At 42.3% G+C, this 18,325-nt stretch overlaps 1 protein-coding gene across 4 annotated transcripts in view; it reads left to right on the top strand.

Moving 5' to 3' along the window:
* NDC80 (NDC80 kinetochore complex component) overlaps positions 1-18,325 on the top strand; it is a 315,825-nt gene that overhangs the window by 261,801 nt on the left and 35,699 nt on the right. The window lies entirely within an intron of this gene.

Genomic DNA, 18,325 nt, shown 5'->3' with positions numbered 1-18,325 from the left:
TTCTCATATATGGGTGACTTAGTATTTTGACATCTACCATGGGGGATGTTAGAAAAAAAATCATTTGTCCAGTTAAGTCTGTTACTTGTGTGGTGATCGTAGGGAGCTCAGGATATTATGTATGACTCGTAATATGCAAACCACATAGTTATATTCGGTATATAAATGTTTAAATAATAAATAAAAAGTGAACTATCACTTTAAAATTTTTAGAGCTTTGCGACTACCTGCACCGCGCATGTGCGACTGCCTTCCCGCCTGAAGAGGCTTGTGGTACTTAAGTTTTTTGTTTTCCACGAAGCAAAGAAGTCTATTTCTTTTGATGAATTTTGTTTTCAGTCGGCGCTGCCTTCCTATTTCGCGTTCTTTTTTGTCTTTAGCCTTTCGGCTTTTCTGGATTTTCTTTCACAATTGAATTTAATTTAGCGGACAAAACTTTTCCCATGTCAAAACCCATGACAGGCTTCAAAAAGTGCTGCAGATGCCAGTGACCCATTTCCATCACAGACCCACAAAGCTAGTGTTGACAATGTCTGGGTTCTGAGCACAGGGTTGAATCCTGTCTTCGCTGTTCCACTCTGAAGAAGCGCTCCATCAAATCCTGTCACCTTCAGCAGGAGAGGTTATTTGGCATGGATATCGACAAATTGTTGGAGCAAGCATCATATATACCTCCAGTATCAAATCGAGGGATCTCTTCTCTTCGGGGAAGTTAGTTTCTACTTCCCAGAGAGCATCGACAGTCTCTACAGCATTGAGTTCCTCGATGCAGACCTCGAAGCGACGTCAATGGTCATTGCTCAACAGATAAGTTCTTGTTTGATTTTTTGATGCTTTTGCACAACAGTATTTCATTATATTTTGAGGGTATAGCAATGATTGGGTGGTGATGTTTTTGTGGGAACACACTCCCTTTTTCCTCCATGTCTCTGAGCACAATCCTCTAATTAGATATTCATTAAAGTGTTTGTTGATTGAGTTTCACTGCGAGGAGACATGATAGAGACTTAAAATAATAAAAGGATTTGACAAAATAGAGCAAGAAACATCGTTATTCAAATTGTCAAATGTGACCCGGACAAGAGGTCATGGGCTGAAACTGAAGGGCACAAGGCCCAGGACAAATATTAGGAAGTTCTGTTTCGCACAACGAGTGGTGGACGCTTGGAACGCTCTCCCTGAGGAGGTCGTGATGGAGACCAACATTCTGGGATTCAAGAGCAAGTTGGATGCACACCTTCTTGCAAATCACTTTGGGGGATACGAGTAAACAAGGTTTCTCAGCAGAGAACACCTAGCTTGGCCTCCGCGGGTGCGGGTTGCCGGACTGGATGGACCTAGAGTCTGATCCGGCGAAGCCATTTCTTATGTTCTTAACAAAGTATTTTTTTGAAAATGTGTTATGTAATTTATTCTGTTAGATTACATTTGGCAGCGAGTAGTGTATTTCATGCCTGTTCTGTGGGCTTTACATTCTTCCAGGTAGGCTTACGCCGCATCATCTGTAGGTTTACACGGCCTGCAGATGATTTCTGGTCGGCTGTAGCGATCCTAGCAGGCCGCCATAGCCTCAGCTGCACATTCCCTCTGGTGCGGTCTCGCTGACATATGGGACCTACAGATGAGCATCGCTTGTACCAGCGGGCCAGCTTTAGGGAAAATTTGAAATTGTCTGGCGGGCCAAATTTCAGCAAACCACAGGCCAGAGTTTGACATGTCTGTTTTAGGGGGTCAGATTCAGACTGTGGTCTTTTCTTTTATTGATCCTGAATCTTTTAATCCAGCACTTTTTTCCACTGCATCTCAGTCTGAGGATCTTGCTTTCTTATCCAATATTACTCAACTTTGTAATGACCTCTCTGTTCCTGTGGGGACTGATACTTCTCCATTTCGAGATATTTTCCACTTTAAAGAACCTCCCAAGGAATTTCCTATCCTACCTTTGCATGACCTGTTCCAACAGGTCCTTTTTCAGAATTGGGAGATGCCTTTGTCCACCACCAGTACTCCAAAGCATCTGGACTCTCTTTATAAATTCTTTCTACACCACACTTTACTGACCCTCAGCGTCCTCATCACTCATTGCTGGTGGAATCTACACTGAAGAAATATTTAAGATTCCAGGGTCTACGCTTCAGTATCTCCAATTCATGAAGGCCATACTTTGGACACTTTTGGTTGTCGCCTTTATAAAAACCCTATGCTTTTGAACAGAGTCCTTAATTATACTTTTTATATGCCTTAACCTCTCCAGCATCATGTGTAATGCTTGTCATCTTTTGTACAACATCTTCCCCCTCACCAACTTCTAGATTATCAACAAACTATTCATAACCTCTCACAAACTGCAAGGTATCTCCAGAGGTTAGTCTCTGATGCCTTTCAATTGTCATCTAGACTGTCTGCTCTATCTGTTGCTATGAGACACCTCACTTGGCTCAGACTTTCTAACATGGATGTCATCATCCAGAATAGATTGGCCAAAATTCCATGTCTGAGACACAAGCTTTTTGGGGATGCTGTGGAAGTGGCTGCACAGAAATTAGCTCAACATGCGTAGACTTGGGCTGCTCTAAACAAACCAGTATCTAAGCTTCCTTCCTAGGAGAGGTCTTCTAGACGAGATTCTTCACATCACTGGACCTCTTCTTCGGCAACCAACCCCATAGGGGTTACACTGGAATTATTTCTCTGCTCCATAGCAGTTTTTCAGTTTTTTCTGTCACCTCTTCCGATAAGGCTTGACAGTACAGCTGCTGTTCTTCTTTCCTTACAACTTGATTCTTCCATTTTTGCATCATGATTGACTTTTTGGGACCTGTGTTCTGTGATCCTTTTTAATTTTATGGAGGGTTCCTTTATTCATTAAAAAAAAGAAGAAAAGCAAAAACATAGAGAATATTTTTCTTGGTTTCTGGTTAAAAATAAAAAAAAGCCACAACAACATTTCTTTTATATATCTCACCTCTGCTTCCTGTTTTTATGGTCTCAGTTCTTCATACTGGCATATTTGGAGCTTTGTGTGGATTCTTTGATATGAGTGTTCTTCTCTGAGATACACTTTGCACATTTTCTTATGCTTCACCTTTGCCACATCTCTTTCACCATTCTGCTGCGCTGTTTGGCCTCTAGGTGGTGTTTCTTGCTGTTTTGGGATCCTGTTGCCAAATTTAAGGGTGGGCTCACTCAATGCTTTATTTATGTATTTAAAAATTTATATATCGCATATAAACTGTGCGTTTTACAAATTACATACAAAATCCATGTACAAACTATAGAAATAAGTAAAAAAAAAAAGTATAACCAGGGAGACAATAATAAACCGACACATTTTTAGCGTATTCTTGGACTTCATCCTCCCCATACTGTATCTTAAAATTCCAGGAAAACATGAGCAAACAATAGCAGATCAAGTTTCCACAAGATTAAAGCAGGAAAACATTAGAAGCCATGTCCATTTTCAAAATTTTCTTAAAAATTAAATCATAAATTCCAAGAAAGCATTATCAATTACAATGAGGTATTACCAGAGAAAGGCGTTAACAAATAGTTATGTTTTCAACATTTTCTTAAAATTAATCCTCCCGGAGAGGAAGTGACATCATTCTACCGAATGGCAGGGTACTTTTTGAGCTCCGATGGGGCTTGCGATTAAAAAAACTTCCCCCGCGAGCAGTATTGCTCCCTATTAAGGGTAACTTGGCAATCTGAGTGAATGGCGAGCCGCAGGCAGTTGGAGAAGTTTTGTTTCAGCGAACCTGCGAGTGGAAAACGGACAGTGAAAGGGCTGGCGTCACCTGCTGTGAAATCAAAGATGGCACAGTCACCGGGACAGTCTCAGCAGTCGCTGGTCTCGGGTCTTGCCCGAGGATAGTGCTTCCGCATTGAACATGACTTTTGAAGCCTGGTTCCAGGATTTAAAAGCTGAGATGAAGGGTATCCGGGAGGATGTTAAAACAGCGCTGGCGGAGCTTCAGGCAGAAGTTGGTGATTTAGGTGGTCGGGTCGAGGCCTCAGAACAACATGTATCCCGATTGGACAAGGTGGTGGAGAAAACTAAGTCGGCAATGGCTCAGCAGGTGAAGGAGCTTGCAGATCTACAGGCACAAATCGAGCACCTGGAAAACAGGTCCCGCAGAAGTAATCTGCGGTTCAAAGGGATCCCAGAGAATGATTGACTTAAAGATTGCAAGGAAGTGGTGCAGGCCTTCTGTAGTCAGCTGCTGGGGCCTGTAGAGCAGATAGACTCTGCTTCTATTATTATCTTGAGGGCCCATCGCAGTCTGAGAGCTGGCCGACCGGGCACCCCAAAAAAACATTATAGCATGTTTTGGGGACTGTTTAAAGAAAAAATTCTCCAGGCAGCCAGGTGACGACTATAATTCCAATGGAATGGGATTATAGTGGGAGTATTTCAAGATTTGGCTCTAGCGACACTACAGAAGCGACGGGCTTTCTGAGAGGTGACTCAAGTGTTATGTGCAGAGGGACATCGCTACCGGTGGTTGTTCCCATTTGGCATATGGATGTCTGTGAATGGCAAGTTGCGCAAAGTGGATACCGTGGGAGATGCTTGGATGGCCTTGAAAGACTTGGTTTGTAGTAATTTACCTACTGTTTCAGCCGTGGCAACACCAACGAATGTGGGAAGATCAGAGGGGGGCCTGGCGCACTGTTACCTGATCTACTAAAAAGCCGACCCCAATGGAGACCTGAGTGGTGGCACACCAGGGTGGCAGACTTTGCAGATCCTGGTGGAGAGGACTGGGATGTCTCAATTCCTCCTTGAGGACTTTTGTGCCTGGGGACTTTGTTGTGCAGTATTTGGTGTGATGGAGGGAGTATTAATGGGGAAGGCTCACTGATCTATAAGGGATGATATAAGGGGTATGTGAATGAAGACAGGGTGAATGTGTGGTTGTGTGGCATGAGTTGTGTTGGAGGAAGATACCCTGGGATGGGGGATTTTGGAAGACATGATGAGATTACATTAGAGATTTCTATTCCATTACCTTGCAGTTCAAGGCGGATTACAAAAGAGATAAAAAACGGAGGGTTACAATGGAAGAACATTTGTCCTTTCTAGAGAGGTAAAGAGTAGGTTATGTAGTTTCTGTGTGGCGGGAGGTGGGAAGGATGGTAAGTTTGAAGTTGGGGCTCTTTCAGGAATTTCTTGAAGAAAGTAGTTTTTATTTCTTTTCTGAAGTTATGGCTGTTTCAGGAATTTCTTGAAGAGTATAGTTTTTATTTCTTTTCTGAATGTAGTCTGGTGTCGTTATCAGTAGATTAGAGATTTGGTTGTCTAGTTTAGCTGCTTGAGTGGCCAGGAGGCTATCGTATAGTTTATTCCATTTTACTTCTTTGATCGAGGGGTGTGTGAATGGGGTGTGTGTTTTTCTATGTCTGATTGAGGTGGTTTGGAAGAGGCGGTTGTTCAGGTAGGTTGGGCTGTCTCCGTTTAAGGCTTTAAATAACATACAGTAGAATTTAAATAGTATTCTTTCTTGAATTGGTAGCCAATGTGAGTTGATGTATGCTTCTGTAATATGGTCGTGTTTTCTGAATGAGTAGATGAGGCTCAGAGCTGTATTTTGGATTATTTGTAGTTGTTTAGTCATTGTAACAGGGCAGGGGAGGTAGAGGATGTTGCAGTAATCTAGTAGATTTAAGATTAGGGATTGTACTATAAGCTGGAATTGTGTTTTTTTGAAGAATTTCCTGACTTGTATTAGGTTTCTCATCACTGCGAAGGATTTCTGTATTTTTTTTATTTTTTTTGCAGTTGCATGGTGCAGCATCGGTCTATAGTCATTCCTAGTAGTTTTATGGTAATTTGAATGGGATAGTTGATTGTGTTAATTTCTATATTGGTTATGGTTGGGACTTTGACGTTTTCGAGGAGGATAAATTTAGTTTTGTCTATGTTGAGTTTCAGTTTGTGATCTTTCATCCAGGTTGCTACTGTTTCTAGTGTTCGGTGTAGTGTGTTTGTCATGGCGGTCTTTGGTTGATCAAAAGGTATGAGAATGGTAATGTCATCTGCATAACTGTAGGTGGTGATGCCTAGATTATCTAGGTATGTTCTGAGAGATGCAGTGTATAGGTTGAAGAGAGTAGGGGATAGTGGGGATCCTTGTGGTACACCGCAAGGGTTGGACCAAGGTTCAGATTTTTCTTTATCTGATTTTACTCTGTATGTTCTGGATTTTACTCTGTATGTTCTGGATTCAAACCAAGAGTGTACTTTGTCTGAGATGCCTATTGCATCCAAAATTAGCAGTAGGATGTTATGGTCTACCAGGTCAAATGCTGCGGTAAGGTCTAGTTGTATGAGAAGCATTTTTTTTCCTGTGCTGAGGTGTTGTCTGGCTGTGTCAATGAGGGAGCCTAGTAATGTCTCTGTGCTGAAGTTGGATCTGAAACCAGATTGCGTGGGGGACATGATGAGATATATGGGGCCTGAGCTGGGGCTGGGATGTAAGAGTGCAGGGGGGTGGAAGATGGGTTAGTGTTCTAGAACTATTGCTCGGGAGATACTTGAATAAATGTTGCGTGTTTTTGAATGGTTGGGAAGTGGGGGGGAGTCAGATACCTTTTGGGGGAGACTTCATCTTTTCTCATTGGTTGGTCTGGAAGCTACTAGATCAGCACGTATGGGGAGTGAGGGGGTTACGGGGAAACAAGTGGATTCTGGTGTGGGGAAAACAGGGACAGGGACAGAACAGGATTTACTTAGGATCGGGTCATGGAATGTCAATGGGTTGAACAGTCCGGGAAAGAGGAGTATTATTTTCCGGGAATTGAAGAGAATGCGTTGGGATATATACATGTTACAGGAGACACACCTGCGGCCCAGGGATGCTGCTTTCTTGCAGAATCCTGCATTTGAACATGTTTGGGTACATCAGGGACAAAACATTACCCCAAAAAAGTGTGGGATTTCGGTCTTGGTGAAAAGGGGTCTGGGATTGGCCATTGATCAAGTATATAGGGATCCTCTTGGGAGATATCTAGCGTTGAGAGGGAATTTACAGGACAGATAGTGACGATAGTGAACATATATGGTCCCAATGTAGATCAGCCAGAGTTTTATCGTAAATTGCAGGATGAGCTGTTGCCGTTCATTTGGGGGGAGGGGATTTTTTTGGGGGGGGGATTTTAATGTGATCCCAGACAGGTGGCTGGACCATTCCAAGGGAGGTAGGGGCTCTCCCGGGGGGAATACATGGGCTTTTCGGGTATTCATGCAAACCTTGGGGCTGATAGACTGCTGGCGCCTTCTGCATGGGACTCAGCGTAACTAAACCCATTATTCTCATGGTCAACATACTTACACCAGGATAGACAGGCTCTGGGTTCATAGGAATCAATGGGGTAAGATAAGGGAAGCTGAAATTGTAGGCATTCAAGTCTCAGATAACGCTCCGGTATCGGTGGATTGTGCAGGAGTGGTGTCGGGAGGAGGTACCCGCTACTGGAGACTTAATGACTCGCTGCTTAATGTGCCTGAGGTGGAGGCAGAGGTCCTTTGAAGTTTAATGATACAGGGGAGGTGTCCGATGGAATTTATGGGACGTTTTGAAATCAGTACTGCGGGGAGTCTTTATTAAGTGGGGAGCCAGATTTAAGCAACGTAGAACTTGAGCTCAGTTACACCTACGTGAAAGATTGATTTCTCTAGAATTGGTTCTTATGTGATCCCAGGACTCTCAGATGATGGCACAGTTACGCATGGTAAAGGGAGGGTTAAGTCAGCTCAAAATAGAAGAGTACAATCATGTGCGCAAGCGGTTTCAGTCTTGTCTTTATGAGCATAGTAATAAGTGTAGTGCTCAGCTGGCTCGCTATATCAAAATTAAGCAGGTGAGAAATTCTATTACAGCAGTTTGAGATAGGAGCGGGACTTTGCAGGTTATGGACATTGGTAAATCCTTTTTGGATTACTATCATCACCTGTACAGTGCTGGAGGGGAAGGGGGAGCTGGGGAGGTGAACAGCTTTTTGGACAAGGTCTTTTTACCTATACTATCCCCTGATGACCAAGCACAGCTCAATGAACCAGTCACATTAGGGGAGGTATTGGGTATAATCCATAAATCATAATTCATAAAGCATTCAGCTCAACACAAGACTGTTTCGCCACCTGGCATCTTCAGGAACTGGGACCCAGGGTTTGGCACAAGCCGGGATCAGCTGACAAGCAGGAAACACACTGTCTACCAGGAAATCAAACTGCCCCTGCTCAAGTCATGCTTAGTTTACTGGTGAAATTGTGATGTTGGTGAGCCTTGCAAACACAGCTCCTGAAGATGCCAGGTGGCGAAACACAGTCCTATGTTGAGTTGAATGCTTTATGAATTGAAGAACAGGACCATCATGAGGACAAAGAGGCCTGCCAATTGTGTTTAAGAAACTGTGATTTTGATGTGCTAGACTGTTGTGCAACTCTCAGTTTGAAGCCTCTCTGACTAGATGATCATGGACTAATGAACTCATGAACTAACCAAGATCCAGTTTTGGATAAAAGTAATCACAATGACTGCAGTATGTGTGTGAAAATTGGGAAGTGAGTGTGAGTGATGGGGATTAGGTTCACTGACTAAATTATTTTGATATTTATTAATAAATTAAGTATTGGTAAGTTGTAAAAGTACTGTAATGAAATGAACTGTGGGAGATAAGATTAAAATTTAAATGATTCAGATAATACTTGTTTGTATTAAATATTTAATAGCTGGTTTTAAGAATTTGAGTTAAACTAAACCTTAAGTTTGTATACGTATCATCTCCATAAAGATAGAGCTCAATATGGTTTACAGGTAATTTTAATAAATGAGGGAAGGGCACTAAAAACTGCTATCGCAGTTTAGTAAAATGGGAAGTGGTATATTTGTCTATTTTTGTATGGTTGTTACTGAGGTGACATTGAATAGAGTCATCTGCCTTGACTTCTTTGAAAAAACCCTGGAATATAGTGTTCCCGCTAAGCTGCGCTGGGGTGCGCTGGCGCACAAAATATTACCTCGCAGCGCACAAGTTTCTCGTCACAGCGCACACAGTGTAGAGCACAGTTCTTCAACCGCCGGTCCGCAAACAAAATCTTGCCGGTCCGCGAAGGATTCGGTCCCCGCCGCAACGAAAGGCCGGCGTCAGCTGACTTGCAACTTCCTGTTGCAGTCGCTGTGCCGGGACTCCTGCCTTCGCCGGGACTCCTGCCTTCCACCGCGTTTGCCTCCTGCCTTGTCTCCGCACCTCCAGACCAGCAGCGGCAGCTGTGTATGCTTTTAACTTCGGCACAGAGCTGCCCCTAATCAATAGTTTAGCGCGGTTTCATAAGGCAGCCTCGGGGCCTTTGCTAGGCCGGCCCACATCGCATCATCGAAGCGGGCCGGCTATCAAAGGCCCCGAGGCTGCCTCATGAAACCGCGCTAAACTATTGATTAGGGGCAGCTCTGTGCCGAAGTTAAAAGCATACAGAGCTGCCGCTGCTGGTCTGAACTCTTGGGCCGCTGAAGGAGGGCAAAAAGCAGCTGTCCTGGAGGTTTCCCTTCCTCTCGCCTTTACAGGTTCCTTTTTTCCACCTTTTTTTTTTTCCTTCAAACGGCAACGGGCCCCAGCATCGACATCAATCAAGTAAGTTCCACTGTCAATCAAGCGGTTCTGCTCGGCCAAAGCTTCCCCTGTGACATGAGCCACCCTCAGGGGAAAGAAAGTGACCCACAAAGGTGAGGGGAAGGGGGGCAGATGATGGAAGTTGGGGGGGGGAGAGAGAGAGAGAGAGAGAAGGGGCAGATGATGGAATGGAGGAGATGAGAGAGAGAGAGAAGGGGACAGATGATGGAAGTGAGAAGAAGGGAGAGAGAGCAGAAGGCAGATGGATGTCAGTTGAGAAGGGAGAGCAGATGCTGAATGGAAGTGGGGAAAGAACACATACTGGATGGAAGGAGGAGATAAATAAAGGGGGAAGAAAATAGTAAGATAATGGAGGGGTGAGGGAAAGGGGTGACAAGCTGTGTGTAGACACAGTGAAAAGAGGGAAACGGGACTAAATAGTAAGAAAGAATATAATTTAGATGGAGGCAGAAAATAGAGAAGGAAGACCAGAGAAGAAAAGGGAAGAGAGAGCAGAGAATGATCAGATCTGAGTGGAGGAAATGAGAAGAGAGATATGCTAAAAACCACAGGGGGGAGGGAAGGATAGAGATGCCAGACCATGAGGGGAACAGAAGGAAGATGATGGATGCTAGACCAAATTGGGGGGTGGGGGGGGGCAGGAGGAGAGATGGCAGGGAAAGACAGACAGTGAATGGAAGGGGCAGATGCTGGACTGAAGAGACAGAGAAGGTTATCATGCTGCTGTACCGGGCCATGGTACGCCCTCACCTGGAGTACTGCGTCCAGCACTGGTACTTTAAGAAGGACACGGTACTACTCGAAAGGATCCAGAGAAGAGCAACTAAAATGGTTAAGGGGCTGGAGGAGTTGCCGTACAGCGAAAGATTAGAGAAACTGGGCCTCTTCTCCCTTGAGCAGAGGAGATTGAGAGGGGACATGATAGAAACATTCAAGGTACTGAAGGGAATAGACTTAGTAGCTAAGGCAGGGAGAACGAGAGGGCACTCTCTAAAGTTGAAAGGGGATAGATTCCATACAAACGTAAGGAAGTTCTGTGGTAGAAAGCAACATATTTATTTGGCTCATAACTTGCTGGCGCCCGATATTTTTAGCTCACAGTGAAAAAAGTTTGCTCACAACACCCGCCCGCTTAGAGGGAACACTGAATATAAATGATAATTAACATTTTCCCTGCATACAATGTGCTTTGTGTTTTTTAAAAAAATTTATTGTTGGTAGATTATTCTGACTTGGTCATTTTAAAAGTGGCTCGCAAGCCCAAAAAATGTGGGCACCCCCTGTTCTAGACCATAGGGTTATTTCCCTTTACTAAACTAAACTTTAAGTTTGTATACCGCATCATCTCCATAAAGATAGAGCTCGGCACGGTTTACAGGTAATTCAATAAATGAGGGAAGGACATAATAAGAAATTAGAGGTTATGAAGAGGATAGCTAGCTTTACATTTTAAATACATAGCTTTACGTTTTGGAGAAAAGCCAGGTTTTCAGATGCTTTCGGAATAATTGGAATAAGCCTAGGTTCTGCAGCAGGGCAGGGAGGTTATTCCAAAGCTCAGTGAATATGAAGAAAAGGGATTTCCCTAATTTACCTGCATACATGATTTTTGGCATTAAAAAATGGGATCACATAACCCCCTACTACCAAAAACTCTACTGGTTGCCCCTGGAGGCAAGAGTATTGTTCAAATTCGCCTGCCTCTGTTTCAAATCCATTCTCAGTTTGGTCCCTCTATACCTGGTTTCCCACTTTAAACTAGACTGCTCCACCAGGCCTACATACAGAATACGTATGTTTAGCCACCCTACAATAAAAACCTGCCGATACAAAAGATTCCTTGACAGAACGCTTGCGTTCCAAGCAAGTCTACAGAACGACTGGCTAAGCAGCATCATCAAGCTCTCCTCATCCTACTTTAATTTCAGAAAACTAGGTAAAACCAACCTGTTCAACTGATTTGTGACCAAGAATTCCTAAATTATTCACTACTTATCCCACGCTATATGACCAGCCCTTCTTATTGCAAACCGCCTCAACCTATTTCTTATTGTAAACCTGCCCCTACAATGTAACCTTACTCTGTACAAATATTCATGTACTCAAAGACTTCAATGTTTTTTCGCTGAATGTCCAGCTCTTCTTTATTGTAAACCGCCTCGAACTACTTTGGCTTTGGCGGTATATAAACAATAAATTATTATTATTACCTTTTTAACGAGGGGAAAGATAGTTTAAATATGTGGGCGGATCTGGTAGTGTCAGGTCTCGAAGAATTCCAGGATAGTGGGATTAGGGGAGGAAGAATACCATGTAGGATCTTGAAAATTAGGCAGGTACATTTAAAGTGAATCCTAGAAATCACCGGAAGCTAGTGAAATTTTGACAGAAGCAGGGAAACATGATTAAATTTGCTTTTTGTGAAGATCAACCTAGCTGCAGTGTTCTGGATCTGCTGAAGTCTTTGGAGTTATCCAATAGGCAGCTATTTAACTAACTGGGGGGAAAAAAAAACATGCTTAAGCTTTATGCATATTCATTGGGGAAATCCTGAAAACCCGACTGGATTTCGGCCCTCAAGGAGGGACTTTGACACCCCTGATCTAGGGGATTTGGAGGTTTGGGAGTGGCTGTAAGAGAGGATGAGGCCACTATATCCTTTATAGGATGGTTTTCTTGCCTTTCTTTGTTCCGGTCTTGCCTGGATCCTCATTTCTTTGTGCATGGTTCGTACGTTGACGATTTTGTTTTCAATCGTCACTACATTTCTGTTAGACCTCTTCATGTACGATTTTTTACTGGACCATTTCTTTATACAGCATTTGTGCACATGATGTTGATACTGATGCCAGTGTTGATGCAGGCTGTGTGTCGGGTCCCAAATCTCCTACCACACTCAATGTCAATGCCAAACCAAAAAGCCTTTCATGCTGAAGTTGTCAGGATTTAAATGTTCTCTTTTGCATATGCAGACAGATATCACAGCAAATATCCCAATGGTCAGGAACTAGACAGTGAACACACCATTTATGTGGTACAAAGCAAGTTGAAATGGCCCGATTACATCAAGTACATATCTTGATGGCAGTAGGCATGTCCTTTGACATAGAGGGAAAAATGGCCAATGCGAAGTCAAGGGGGCTCATTGGCCCATGGAGCTCAAGTGAAAAGTATACTGAAAACAGTCAACACTCCCTGGAGGGACAAAGATTTCAAAGTGATGCGAAGACCAAAGAATCAAAAATGAAGAAAATTTAACGAAATTCAAGGGAATAACTAAAAAAATAAGAAAATGAAGAATTATGAAGAGAAATACATTAAAATTAAACCAGTAAGGTACAAAAAGATATCATGTTGAGGAGAAACCAGAGAGAGCTTCTCAACTCCATGGAAAACTAAGAACTGATGGTCTCATGAGCTACTGTTGGGCAGGAAGGTACCAGCACACATGTGCAGTATGGGCAATGTAAAAAAAAATTTAAAGTGACAGTGCACTTTGGCAGTATCTATACCAGATTATTCCATGGATGATATCACTCACATGGGAGAATAATATAAAATACAAGAAGCGTTCCTAATTTATCTACCTGAGTATGAAATAAAAGTAGCAAATGTGTTGAAATAATTCCGTGCATGTTGTGACATGTCTCAAGATTACTCATGTACAGTTGTGGTTCAGTGCAAGTCTTTCCAAGAGACAGGATGTCAGGAGAGTCCTCATGTAATAAACTGCTAGATTTGGAGCACCGTTCAGTGATAAAATTTCTCACAAGACAAGGGAAAAAGCCGAAGGAGATCCATGAAAGCATGACTGCAGTTTATGGTAAGTCTGCCCCATCATCCTACAAAGTAAAATTTTGGAACAGGCAGTTTAAATGGAGTAGAGAGTCCATTGAAGATGACCTTCACACTGGACGGCCTGTGGAAGTAAGTGTCACAGAAATGTGTAAGAAAGTCAAGGATTTAATTTTGTCAGACAAACAAATTAAGGTTTCCCAAATAGCTGAAGAAATCGCCATCTCGGAGGTGAAGTGAGGACACCGACTTTCTGTCCTCCTGCTGAAAACTATTTTTACCTTTGAACGAGGATTTCCCCGATGCTGAAAAGGAGGGGGAGAGCGGCTGCCACAGCCCGGCAACCCGAACTCTCCTCGCAACAACGGGGGACAATAGACTGCTTCCTAACGTCTTCGCCCCGGAGCGAACCGGCTATGCCGAGTCGAAGGGAGGTCTCGGCACTCAGGAGCAAGGTATCACTCAGCCCAGCAGGACCTGTCCCTCCCCAGCAGCCACAAGAAGGGGGAACTACGGCGGCTCAGAAGGGACAGGAAACTACTTCCCTTCTTGAGCTGGAGGGCTTACCGGTGTCCCTGGATGTACACCTGGCAGCTGAAGAGATAGAGGAGAGGGCAGACAAGCCAATCCCAGAGGGAGGACAGCAGTGTTCACGTTGGAGTCTATCTGGAAGGCTTTAGACTCCTTGTACCAGCTCTGTATAAGAACTCTACCCCTAGTCAAGGATTATGGAAAAAAGATTGAAGAACTACAGGAAGGAATGAAGACACAGGGGGTAAGAGTGGACTCCTTGGACCAACAGGTTCAAGGGATACAAAAATCAAGTTACCTTAATGTAGGACAGACTATTGCTAGTACAGAAAGTTGAAAATATGGAAAATTATACTAAAATGCTCAATTTAAGAATTCTTAACTTTCCTAAGGTACTGGCAGTGTCTCCAAGAGATCTATTTAATAAATTTTTAAAGGAAATGTTTAAATATCCTGAGTCTGGACTTCCACCTCTACATAAGATATATTTCCTTCCAATATCTAAGAAGGCTTCACAACCAGAGGCATTTCCTGATTCGATGAGTGCAATGGACTTAACAAGAATATTGGAAACCTCAGTGGATGAAGCCATCTCATATTCTACACTTCTGGTGACTTTTGTTTTCCAAAAAGATAGAGGCACTTCTTATGCTTTTTTTAGGCTTAAAGAGGTAACCTTTATGAATTCAAAGATTTATGTTTCCAGATGTTTCAAAGATTACCAAGACTAGAAGGAAAGAGTTCCTGCAATTGAGACAATCCGTACTGTCTTTGGGTGCTAAATTTCAACTTAAATACCCTTGTAAATGTTTGATCCTTTTGAATCAACATTCTTATACTTTTTTTGACCCTTCCTAATTACGGTTTTTCCTTGAGGGTAAAGGAGTAATCCCTCCCAGTACCTCCACGCGGACTTAGTCCTTAATAATTTAGAAGATGTACACTGCACTATTATATGGTTAATTTTTATATTTTTTTGATGAACTATCAGATCCCATGATGGTATGTGTTTTGCTTCTCCCAAATTGTGGACTTACTTTTAGAGAGATTGTTTAATCCCTAAGGAATATACTTTATTTTATTTTCCTGTTTAACTATATGTAATCTCTCTTTTTTTTTTTCCTTTATATAGATATTATTATTGTATATCTATAAATTGAATAAATATATAAAAAAAATTTTAAAAAAAAAAGTGGGCATCTCGGCAGGTACAGTTTGGAAAATAATTCAAGAAAAGTTGGGTATGTCCAAGGTTAGTGCAAGAGAGTTCCAGGAATGTTGACACCATGTCGGAAGGCCACGAGACTCCAGTGGGAGAACTTGGAGATACTCCGTGAAGTGAAATTTTTTCATCATTTGGTGATTGGAGATGAGGCTTGGGTCTATCACAGAGATCCTGAGTCCAAAATTGAGTCAATGCAGTGGAAGCACTTGTCATCCCCCACCCCAAAAAATGTCAAGACAGAAAAACTGCAAGCAAAGTCATGGCAACTCATCTGGGATGATGAAGAATGTTTGCTTCTGGAGTTCATGCCACACAAAACAACCATAATTGGGGAGAGTTACACCATCACAATGATTGCTTTGTAGCAGTCAAACAAGGAGAAAAGACAAGGAAAACTCACAGCAGGTGTTCTGCTTATTCACAACAATGCACTGGTGCACATGCGCAACAATCACAGGCTGCCATCTGAGAACGTGGGTTTCAGCAACTAAACCATCCACCCTACATTTCTGACTTGGCTCTTTGTTCCGAGTTTTGAGGAAATCTCTCTGTGTACAGTAGTTTTCAAGTGATGAAGACATTAAAGAAGCTGTGATGTCCTGGTCTGAAAGTCAAACAGAAGAATTCTTTTCAAAGGAGTTAAAGTCATTGCAGGAAAAGTGGATGAAGTGTATGGAGTTATCAGGGGACTATATTGAAAAATATTTTTGCAAACTCTTGTCGTACTGAGGTAGATAAATTATTGAACACCCCTTGTGTACATCTAACTATATATATAAAATCGGAGGTATATATGTGTGTGTGTATGTGCCGCGATCACGCAAAAACGGCTTGACCGATTTGAACGAAACTTGGTATGCAGATCCCTCACTACCTGGGGTGATATGTTCTGGGGGTCTCGCGGCCCACCTGCACACGTGGGCGGAGCTACAAACAGAAAATCAGATTTCACCCATTCATGTCAATGGAAAAAATGTAAAAAGCTGCCTTTCTCACAGTAATTCAAAAACGGCTTGACCGATTTGAACGAAACTTGGTATGCAGATCCCTCACTACCTGGGGTGATATGTTCTGGGGGTCTCGCGGCCCACATGCACACGTGGGCGGAGCTACAAACAGAAAATCAGATTTCACCCATTCATGTCAATGGAAAAAATGTAAAAAGCTGCCTTTCTCACTGTAATTCAAAAACGGCTTGACCAATTTGAACGAAACTTGGTATGCAGATCCCTCACTACCTGGGGTGATATGTTCTGGGGGTCTCGCGGCCCACAACTCTATGTTGCTTGCTCAAGGGTGGGTTCACCCAAGAATTTATGTGTTCTTGCTCCAGGAGGTGAAACTAAAAATGTTGTTTATAATCACGTTTTGCATTAGTTGTATTGTATTCATTTTGTCAAATATTTAACATAATTTGAATATTGTACTTTTTATTAAGCTGTAAAAAAATAATTTCATTCACCACTATAAAGTATCTTTATTTGAATCCATTTACAGTGTTATTGCTATAATTAAATACCCGTGCAACGCTGGGGCATCAGCTAGTTTAAAATAAAATTAATGATGTGACATTCTAATATGTAGAAACAAATACATAAAAGACTAATTTTATGAGAAGTATATTAAAGGATTAACATTCAGATAATTGTCTAGTGACTTATAAAGCAATAAGTTTGGAATATATGCTAGGAAAACATTATTGCGGATATATCAAGTGAGGGGCTATGTAAACAAATGTATTTTGTGAAAAGAATGCCCAAAAGGACTGAAACAAGCTAAGTGAGCTGGTAATCCAAGATGTCATCTTGCTGAGAGGCTGGAGAGGTTGGCTTTTTGGAGCTCTGTAGTGTGAGCATGTCAGTTCTCTTGCCCGGAAAATGGGCAAGAGAAAGGGAAACTGCAAAACTCTGAGTTCCATCGGTTAGCCAAGTACCACAAGGAAACAAAGCCACAAGCCAAGGAAACAAACTACCTTGGAGGATTACAGAATCCTGACCGGACCCATGTTGGTTGTCTCTTCTGAGCAAGAGCAATACGCACAAAACACACTACAAAAGTTACACTAGCGGCAATGGGATCTTGTTGAGTCCCGAGAATAGAACAGTCCTTCTGCACCCTGGAATGAATCTACTGGATAGAGAGTATCAGTGTGGAACTTTGGAGGGAACTCAAACTTTCCTATTGCTGTCTTGAGAACTTCTCCCCAATAGAGTATTCCTTCCTGCAGCAAGGCGTGTTGGTGAGGGTATCCACTCTACAGACCTTGGAGCCAGCTGAAACTGAGTGGAACATGTGGGGGGAAAGATCCTTCTGAAAATTCTGAAGGTGTAAAAGATAAGAAGCCAGCCATTATAACCTATAAAGGACTTAAATTCCTCTTTTTTGAGAAGAGTGGACAAAATAGAGGGTGAAAGGAAAAATGTTTCCGAACAAATTGTCTCTCAGTCCCAAGGCTCAGTCCAACAATTGGAGAAAGTAACATCTTTGGAGCAGAAAGTGAAGGAGGTACAGAATCTGGGAGTAGCTTTGGTGAAAGATAAGACCTTAACCCAATGAAAGATTGAATGTTTGGAAAATCGGCTAAAAGGAATAATCTGAGAGATTTAAATTTTCCCAAGTTCCCTTTGATATCAGGGTGAGACGATATTTGAAGGAGGTCATTAAGATACCAGATGAAACACTTTCACTGATTGTTAAAGCTCAGTATGTTTCTGGGAAAGAAATGGGAGGTGTTGGTACCTTGGAGAGATCAGATCCGATGGTGAATTTAACTGATTTTCTGGAATAATCTCTTGAAATAGTAACCCAGAGACTGACCCTAATTGTAACATTTGCGTTGCAGCTAGATCGCAATAATGTTTTGCGTTTGTATTTCCGTATTATTAATCAGCAGTTTATGGATTCACACATTCGGATTTTCATGGTTTATCTAAAAACACACAAAAGAGGCGCCAGTCATTCTTGACTTATAGACAGAGTGATTGTTTTTGGGGACAATTTTGTTCTAAAGTTTCCTTGTATTTGTATTGTTTTGTTTGAGGGTTTAACTTTTACCTTCTATGACCCTACATAGCTTTTGGATTTTCTTGTAGCTAAAGAGGAGATTAAGGTGTCTCTGTGACTCTCCAATGGGGAGGGAAT

This window comes from Geotrypetes seraphini, chromosome 4 (genome assembly GCF_902459505.1).
Source record: "Geotrypetes seraphini chromosome 4, aGeoSer1.1, whole genome shotgun sequence".
NCBI classification, from domain to species: Eukaryota; Metazoa; Chordata; class Amphibia; order Gymnophiona; family Dermophiidae; genus Geotrypetes; species Geotrypetes seraphini.
Note: the sequence above shows the minus strand (reverse complement) of the source record. Positions and strands in the feature narration are given on the sequence as shown.